The 10,153-nt window shown below is 40.0% G+C and overlaps 1 long non-coding RNA gene across 1 annotated transcript; it reads right to left on the bottom strand.

The window, feature by feature from the left end:
• Positions 1-3,951: 3,951 nt before the first annotated feature.
• On the bottom strand, positions 3,952-5,467 carry LOC111847827 (uncharacterized). The gene is made up of 3 exons (XR_002839169.2): positions 5,284-5,467; positions 5,023-5,120; positions 3,952-4,515 (listed from the first exon to the last, which is right to left on the bottom strand). It is a non-coding gene; the product is annotated as an uncharacterized lncRNA (long non-coding RNA).
• Between the last annotated feature and the right edge of the window lie 4,686 nt (positions 5,468-10,153).

The raw sequence follows: 10,153 nt of genomic DNA, 5'->3' as shown, positions 1-10,153 counted from the left end.
AAACAAACCGTAACTTTACGCTGGTAGCGTAGGCCCGCTCACGCAAGCGTGAAAGCACGGCACTGTAAAGCATAAACACGAATAACGTGGGCTTCTTGGCTGACATGGACCATAACAAGGAATAAACCATAGCTATTACTGATTTACGGTTTAAACAAACAGTCTATAACAAGATTATAACCTACAAGAGCTATAACAGACTGATTTGTGCTACTATAACCTAGAAGAGTTATAACAAACTGATTTGTGGTACCATTAAGGGATTGTTATTCGTAACGTTATAGTGTAGAAGCTATCCTTAGAAAAGAATAATGTGAAAGGTAAAGTACTCTTATAATATTAAGTTTATATATATACGCTTTTAATGATTTTTTTCCACAGAGAGCTTTTAATCTTCCAAGGCTGAAACCAATTAACATTTGTATGTCAATAAACTAAGCAGGTTTGGTTTTACAATCACGTCTTTCATTCCGAGTTTGCCATAGTCTGCTACCAGGTAAACTTCAAAATCATGTTGCCTATTGTGACCCTTATTTTCACATTGCACACTTAGAGCAGTGCACTAGCTCAGCGGGTTGCACTAGAGCCCTGCCTCCCTGTTAGCAAGTTCTACTTGTGGTTTAGTGATTGTGGACCCACTGGTTTCCTCTCACAGCCAAAAGGTATGTGGTGCATGTGAATTTGTGCCTCTAAATCACACATAGAGGCAAACTTGGCCCAAGTCAATGTGCGCCCTAACATGGGCCATCTGGTGCATACTGGCACGGACTCCAGGCTCATAGTGACTCTGCACTAGAGGCCCAGATACAGGTTAATCTTGTAGATATAAGGCAGCATTGCTTCCTTTCGACATTTCAATCACTAATATTACTGATTTTAACCCTTAAACTTTAAACATATTGGTCTTGAAAATCCAGCATTTTCTCTAATGTGCAATTAGCACATTAAAATGTGCAATTAGCTTCTGCAGCTAATCTTGTAAATTGAAAAAAATTGTAGCGACGGGCAAAAGAAGCTTCGTGAACCATTTGCTGTATTTTTGGATCCTACTACATGGTGCTTTCCATTCATAAAAGGGCTCAAAGCATGCCCCCAAAGTAAACCAAGACCTCCATCGAGTGCAGTGGTAAAAAAAAATACAGCAAATGGTTCATGAAGCTGCATTTGCCCATCACTAAAAATTGGTCACAAACATTAATATTCTTCTTTCTGGTAGAAGACACTTTTGGCTTATGGTTTAATGATCAGAAGCAGCGTTATTTCTCATTTGTAAGCACTGAGATTTGCTTTTACACAGGTGCGCTGTTGTTAAGGTAGGCTACATAAGGCAGCTCATCAAAAACACTTTATATTATACAATCCGTTTTGGGTAAAAAGAGCTTTGGAGTATAGGCAAGAATACACAAAGAAACAAAAGGAAAGTGATAGAGCAGTTGATATTTAAAATCACATGTATATTTAAGCAAATGTTTATTAAAATTAGACCACACAAAAATTCATGCACTGGGAAACAGCTGCTGCATTCACATAGGATTCATAATGACATCAAAACACTCCAAGGCAACAAAACAAATGCCCCTCTTCCAATACGTGTATTATCTTCCATTTTCAGAGTGGACTAACAGAGGGAAAATGGGGATATTTACAGAAGCATTTGAATACCCATAGCTACATTCTGCCACCACCCAGAGCACAGGTATCCGATTCCATTACAGCACCATCTAGTGGTTATTTTCAGGTATGACAATTGCACCTGAAAGACTGAGGCATTAGCAGACAATTGAAGCCTAAGACAAAGAAATTTAATTAGCTAGACACTATGAAGTTGTCAAATATTTAATATATATTTTAAAAAACTCCTTTTTAAGACTTTATGGTTACACACGCATGAAGGTGCATGGTTACAATAACTGTTGCGTTGGTCTTGCAGGCTCCTAGTACAGTGTGTCTAGGAAGGGAAACTGTTAGTCAGTACAGTGATGCTCCGCTATATTGCAGATTTTTCCCCGATGCATCAGTTCACTGCGTATCATGTACCTTTGCTTGTGGTCCAATTGTCGTGAGCAAACTTTTCGTTTAGTTTTAAGCCCTTAAAGGCTTAAAATATTTTTAAAAGTGTTTATTTATATGGTCTTTCTACACTCACCTAAAGGATTATTAGGAACGCCTGTTCAATTTCTCATTAATGCAATTATCTAGTCAACCAATCACATGGCAGTTGCTTCAATGCATTTAAGGGTGTGGTCCTGGTCAAGACAGTCTCCTGAACTCCAAACTGAATGTCAGAATGGGAAAGAAAGGTGATTTAAGCAATTTTGAGCGTGGCATGGTTGTTGGTGTCAGACGGGCCGGTCTGAGTATTTCACAATCTGCTCAGTTACTGGGATTTTCACGCACAACCATTTCTAGGGTTTACAAAGAATGGTGTGCAAAGGGAAAAACATCCAGTATGAGGCAGTCCTGTGGGCGAAAATGCCTTGTTGATGCTAGAGGTCAGAGGAGAATGGGCCGACTGATTCAAGCTGATAGAAGAGCAACTTTGACTGAAATAACCACTCGTTACAACCGAGGTATGCAGCAAAGCATTTGTGAAGCCACAACACGCACAACCTTGAAGCGGATGGGCTACAACAGCAGAAGACCCCACTGGGTACCACTCATCTCCACTACAAATAGGAAAAAGAGGCTACAATTTGCATGAGCTCACCAAAATTGGACAGTTGAAGACTGGAAAAATGTTGCCTGGTCTGATGAGTCTCGATTTCTGTTGAGACATTCAAATGGTAGTCAGAATTTGGCGTAAACAGAATGAGAACATGGATCCATCATGCCTTGTTACTACTGTGCAGGCTGGTGGTGGTGGTGTAATGGTGTGGGGGATGTTTTCTTGGCACAATTTAGGCCCCTTAGTGCCAATTGGGCATCGTTTAAATGCCACAGCCTACCTAAGCATTGTTTCTGACCATGTCCATCCCTTTATGACCACCATGTACCCATCCTCTGATGGCTACTTCCAGCAGGATAATGCACCATGTCACAAAGCTCGAATCATTTCAAATTGGTTTCTTGAACATGACAATGAGTTCACTGTACTAAAATGGCCCCCACAGTCACCAGATCTCAACCAAATAGAGCATCTTTGGGATGTGGTGGAACGGGAGCTTCGTGCCCTGGATGTGCATCCCACAAATCTCCATCAACTGCATGCTATCCTATCAATATGGGCCAACATTTCTAAAGAATGCTTTCAGCACCTTGTTGAATCAATGCCACGTAGAATTAAGGCAGTTCTGAAGGCGAAAGGGGGTCAAACACCGTATTAGTATGGTGTTCCTAATAATCCTTTAGGTGAGTGTATATTGCGGATTTTCACCTATCACTGATGGGTCTGGAACATAACTTCCGTGATAGGCGGGGATCACTGTATAGTTCTTCTATAACACCCCCCCAACTAAGTTATTCTAAAACTAAAAAATAAATAAGTCAGTCATTGAAACCACACTTGTACATTTAATGCATCTCACTTTGTGGGGAGTATCACATTTCTCTTCCCAAATGCAGCACAAAAGCAGCTGTAACTTCCGGAAAGACATGTGACCAGGGCTGCACTCTGAGTAAACAAGAGTGTTGACATACAGTGTTAATCCAACTTCCTTAGAGGAAGTGAAAGCCTTTACATTCAATGTTTACCAGCAATGAGGCTGACAGCCAAAAGAATCATGTCCAAATTGCATGTGAAGTTCTAGAAAAGGAGAAGAAACACATTCTCACTGCTAATACATTAAGCTCCCAAATGTGCAGGGCACAAAACAGGAAGCAATGCAGGGACAAAGTGCTAAAAAAAATAAAAGACCCCACCCACCCCAATACTGGCCTCTTCTCACTGGTCAGAAAAACACTACCGCAGCCTGAAAGCCAAATCCAAGAGACTGAGGAAAAGCTTCCCCCCCCCCCCCCCCCCTCAAGCCATTCAAATTCTGAACAAAGAATTCCACTGCTAGGTTATCACTTTCACGGTAGTTCAGTGCGTGTGACAAAAATCTCCAACACATGAGCTGTCAATTATGATAACTAGACAAGCACAACCAAAATAACTCAACCAAAAGCAGAATTATTAGGATGCAGGTCAGGAGTTCTGATGGCAGTAAAGAGATGAGATCCTTCTTGAAGTTGAAGGTTGCGTCTGCAGTCCTGAGGCTCCAGTAAAAATCCGATCCCACCACAGAATTTCCCCTACCTCCGACTTGGGAGGTCTAGCCGGAAGTGAAACAAGATCCAAGATCTTAAGGTGACAATTGAGTCCCTAAAGCAGCTTTCTACCAGTACCAATGTCTTGACCTTGAGCTCCAACTCGCCGCTAACTTGACACATGAGAGCATTCATCGAAGACGAACGGTATACTTGAGGAACTTGAATGAGCCTGGCTGACAGGTCTGGAGAATGATTACTGTACCCCACTGCTGATCCAATAGCTTCAAGTATGGGTGCATCCACATCACATCCATCAGTGAGATTCTGCAAGACCAGGTCAGTGCCATCATGTAATGAAAGGAGAGATTCCTATTAATCATACCAGTGCTGAATATACAAATTAAGCCATTTATGTATTCCTCAAATCCAGCACATTTCAATTAGTGCTAATCATTATAGGCATGAATAAGTGTCCTCAGCCAAAGTCATATTCTCCAACAAAACAAGGGCTACAGCTTCTATACAGGTTCCCTTTTAACACAAAATGTCATTGGCTCAATCTAAATAAATTATACTATTACGATACGTACTACAAAGTTTCATTTCATCCTGAAAGCAAAAAAGGCAAGCAAGTTACCTGTGTGCAGTATTATACATGAGCATCAAACAGCTGTATACATGCTCACACCTGCTACTGCCAGAACGGCCTCCGGGAGACCCCTCTGATATAATCTAGGTCACACAGGGTAGAGCTCCAGCACATGGCTAGTTCGCCTGAAACAGCAGCTCTTACCCGTGACCGACATGATGATACCTAAACAAGGCACTTACTATTTCAGAACGATGACGAATTACGTCAGGTTCGGAAAGCTGATTAGACGGGTCAGGTATTTTCTCTGCGATAAACGAAGTCCGTTGGACGGAAACACCTGTAAAAGGAAGATTTCCACAAGGGAAAACATGGTAAGCTACGGATCTTGAAGGCAGAGAGACAGAGCAGTTAAAAACGATTCATTTAAGATCTGCGATGGGTATATTAGGCCTCAAACGAAACACATTCATCCATTGAGATTGAAATTAAGATTTCCTTACCTGCAAACACCCGAATGTACCGCATCTTTCACAGAAGAGCTAAACATACTGCTTCTCATCAATACCGATTCGTAAACGGAGAACCGCTGCCCCTACAACACCCAGCCAAGCCCAGCAGTTTCTACAACTTCTAAGCAAACACGATTATCATGACGCTCACCAAGGCGCCATTTTAGTTAAAAGGTCAACCAATGAACAGAAAACACGTCATGATCACGTGTGTAGAGCATGCCTGGTTGGCTGGTTATGGTCAATTTAAATGGACAGTACCAGTAGATACGTTAGCGTGTAAGATATTTGTGATATCCGGTTGTTTTGATTACTGCCGAGCGGTTAACTGATAGTGTTTTTCCACGTTTAAAACAATAATTGATGGAGGTAGGCTTGATTGTTTGAAGTTATGTATTATACGGAAAACTTTTGGAATATACCCGAAAACGATGGTACGCTTTGGATTTTAAAAAATAATTCATATTCTTGTTTTAAATGTTACTTCATTTTAGATAATCAGATGATCTTTACTTTAGATAATCAAAAATGCAAATAGATTAAAAATAAAACGGACGTAGTCAATTATGCAAATAAATAAATATGCTGACATAAATAAGGTGAGAAAGAAGATGCTGGAACTGACCAAGTGAGAGGGATCTGACATTATTTTCCTGGTTCTGTCCCTCATCCTTGATGAATACAGGTCTTCAAGCAGGGGGAGCTGACAACTAGTGATTTTCTCCACACGTTGGATAATTCGCTGCAGTCTCTGCTTAGAGTGCGACGTTGCAGAGCCAATCCCGACAATGATGGAGGATGTAATAATTGATTCTATTATGGTTCTGTATAACTTAACCATCAATCTTATATTTCTTCAGCTGACGAAGGAAGTTCAGGCACATTTGGGCCATCTTAGTTATGCAGGTGGTGTTCGTGTCCCATTTGAGGTCTTGTTGGATGATGGTGCTGAGAAATGTGAAGGTCCAGAGGTTCCAGATGTCAATGATAATTTCTGCAGTTTTTTGTGTGTTCATCTCCCAAGTTGTTGATGCCACATTTTGACACCAGTTGGCTTACTTGCTTTTGGTAGCTGTACTCCTTGCCATTTTTGACAAGACAAAGAAATTTAGTCAAGGTGGTTTTATCTGAAATCTTAAACAGCTTTACAGAGTTAGTTTGTGAAGTGCTGTCATTAAGATGGGATCTGAAACATGGCTGCCCATCTTCATAACTTGTTTCCTGCTGGTCAGCAAGTCCTGGATCTAGTAGCAGAGAGGTGGTTGGACATTGAGAGTCATGCGTTTCTCTAACAAGTTAGGGTTGGTAATATTAAAGCAGAGCTGAAATCTACAGTGTTGAAGGGGTATGATGTAGGGTCAGGGTGATGGCATTGTCAATAGATCAGGGCCCTGTAATACGAAGCGGGGTTACTGGCTTATCGGGGTAACTTGTCGGATTTAAGGTAGTCTGGGCAAAATGTAAGTGAACGAATATGAAGTCCATTTAAACTGTGGTACCTTAAATCCACAAGTTAACCCGATAAGCCAGTAACCCCGCTCCATAGTACAGGCCACTGTTTGATCTGTAAGCACAATGTAGAGGGCCCTGGAGAGCTTCGGTTGTGGTTTTCAGAAATTATTGGATAATTTCCTTAAAAGACTTCATAACTACAGAGGTCAGTGGTACAGGTCTGTAGTCATTCAGGCAGGATTTTTTTGTTTTGATTTTTAGGGTTTGGAACAATGGTTCATGATTTGAAACAGGCAATGTGGGAGGGGGAGACAGACAAGGGGCCCGTATCACGAAGCAGGATTTCTTGCTTTGCCGGATAACTTGTCAGATTTAAGGTAGTCTGGGCTAAATTTAAGTGAACGGATATAAAGTCCATTAAATCTGGGGTGGCTTAAATCCGACAAGTTATCCAGCTAAGCAAGAAATCCTGCTTCGTGATTCAGGTCCAAGGTGTCACAGGATGATTGGGGGGAGGGGCCGTCAATAAAATATGTAAATGTCATGATTTAACACTTGGATTCAATATTAACCCACTGTTCTGTGTATAATGTCCAATTAAAATGAAATGTAAAATGTTGGAACGGCACATTAACCTGAATAGCCAACAAAACAGTTCATGTTAAAATATCCAGTAGATGGCACTAGAGACTTTGTTGTAGGAAGGACTGCTTTTGTTCCTTGAACCGCTTTAATGTCCCCATGACTGATATCCCCTTGGCCTGGAGAATAGAAATAATATTTTCGATTAACTCTTCTGTTTCAGAAAAACAGGAGGTCATTGTTTTGATTTCACTCTTCATTTGAAAAAGAAAATCGTTTCACCCTTTCGATCTAATCTAGGACTTTGATCTCCTGTTGATCCACTGTAGCAAAACATTACATGTATTATATATATGTTACATTTTAATAATCCCTGTAATATCTGTTACAGAAATCATTTCTAATGGCACTCAATGTAATCATCAATGGTGTTAGGCTTGTTGGAATTATGACTCTTTAGTGCTATGATATTAAATATACCCAAGTACCACATATTGAATAACTCACTAGGCCTATATATCTGTGTTGGTTAATGCATATGAAAAACATTCCAGAATATAATGCATTTTTATTCAGGTTGACCCATCAGGGAACTGATTGATTTAATGCAATACTGGATTTTAGTTTGAGTAAAAAAAAAACAAATAAAGAATAAATAGTAAGACAATCACCAAAGCTAGCAAGGTCAAAAAGAAGCACAGCAAAATCGAAATTCTCATTAACGGACACTTGAGATAATTTGTTATTGCAATATGATGGAAGGTCCTTTTCATAGCAGGGGATGTTAGGGTATGGACCTGTGTACTTGAATTTTTTAAATGGGGGATAAGGATATTTTGTTGAGACATTATTTTTCTTCATTGAGTTATACCTTTTATGACAGTAGAGAAATCTGAGCCAGTATTCTCTGTTATAGCATATGAGATTGTAACCATACCTGTATTTTGTTCCTGTTTTCTGTAATACTATATTTGTAGTGTATGTGGCAAGGACAAACAACTGAACGTAGATCGAAGTTGTGAATTGTAAAGTGATGAGCTCATCTCTGAAGGGCAGCCTGGAGGGTCTGTGACTTTTCCACAGTTACATTGCTCTCCATTCTTTGGAAGTTTGGCATTTCTTAAAATAGAATAATCAAAGCCCACTATTCTCTACCCATTAATTATCGGACAAACAATTCCCTGCCTGGAAAATGCTAAGTAGTCCGAGAGCCACATTTTCACTGAATGATATTTCTGCCACCATTCTCTTTGCTTTTCAGAAAAAAAAAACAGAATAAGTACGTTATCAGGAACACATTTTGGCCTAAATGGCCACTCATAAGATGGCATTCCTTTTGTTGTAATGCTGCATTGCGCAATATGACGAAATGAGAACAGAGGAACTGAAAGGATCCTCATTCTTGCATATTTTCTCAAAAAAACGCAATAATTTCAGTGCAGCAAACCAGAATAATAACAGAGCTGACACAACTGGACAATGCGAAGGATAAAAGAACTTTCTCCTCCCTGCAAAAAAATCTATTATAACAATATGTAAAGGCGACATAGGTAATTACATACACAACTTGTGGGATTGTCATATGACACAGAAACAATAAAAATGGTGCATATTAATACAAGCAACCCAAAACAGTCAAGCAAGCATCAGCCAACCACCAATTAGTGCTTACTGTTATTACTTAATTATTTATCTGCATAATGCAGTAATCTGTCATTTATCGCGTGGAGTTCCCGGGCGCACAAAAATAACCCCAAAATACGTCACACACCAAGGGCGCACTGGAATTTCATAAATATATTGCTCCAAGCATGCTGTAGTTTTCCAAAACATGGGAGCAGGATGTCTGTGAATAATTCATGCACATGAGCCCACAGTTTCGCCTGTCAAACTGTAATGGATACATCATTTCAGGGTCCCTCCTCAAGATGAAATGTAGGCTCGTAAGAACTGTTTAAGAACAATGAAGTAAAAGTGCATTTATGCATTAACAATTAAAGGAATCTATTCACGCAGTGAGGTATCCGCCAGCGTCGTACATGGAAACTTTAAGCTAGCTAACTACGTTTTTTAACGTCAGTCAATCAAGATTTGTTTTATCCTGTTCATCCAGGATAATGGATGAGGTAAATTATATTGTGAACCAAGAGCAGCAAGCATGAAATAAGAGTGACAGAACATAATGCCTTCCAAGATAGCCAAACCTGAATTCAATGGCCTTCAGCAGTCAAATGAGTGACAAAAAAACAACACCATTTTACTGACTATTTCACTGCCCAATTAACAGACCGTTTAATGTTTTACTTTATATTCAGTATTGGTAAGGAGTTTTTACGCGTTTATACAGAATTTGCATATCAGAGATACAACATGGCCTTGTCTTTGGAGACATATATCTCCCTGCATCTTTGACCCTTACAAACCCTTCATTGTAATCTTCATCATCATTCTCATACTTCTAATGAGGGTCGTGGCGACAGCATGCAGAGCAGGTGAGACCAAGGACACAGATTCTAGCTTGATCTGGGGGAAGCCAGATGAGTTATATAACATTACCTTGTTCCATTTGAACTGGAAAGTCGGAATTTCCAAGTTCCTTGTCAGAAATTTTAACTGGAAAGTCCCCTGAAGTCGGAGTTCCGACTCAGAAAGTCTGAGGAACCTCTGCAAATCCGACCTCAGAATTCAAGATGGCTGCACCCTTCATTAACAGAAGGGAAATATGTAGTTATATACTGTTTATTAGCACTTATATCTTATTTCTGTCTCATTAAATGGGTCGTACACACAGTACTATCCAGCCGCTATCTGTGGATGTGCTGCTATG

Source organism: Paramormyrops kingsleyae, chromosome 5 (assembly GCF_048594095.1).
Source record: "Paramormyrops kingsleyae isolate MSU_618 chromosome 5, PKINGS_0.4, whole genome shotgun sequence".
NCBI lineage: Eukaryota > Metazoa > Chordata > Actinopteri > Osteoglossiformes > Mormyridae > Paramormyrops > Paramormyrops kingsleyae.
Note: the sequence above shows the minus strand (reverse complement) of the source record. Positions and strands in the feature narration are given on the sequence as shown.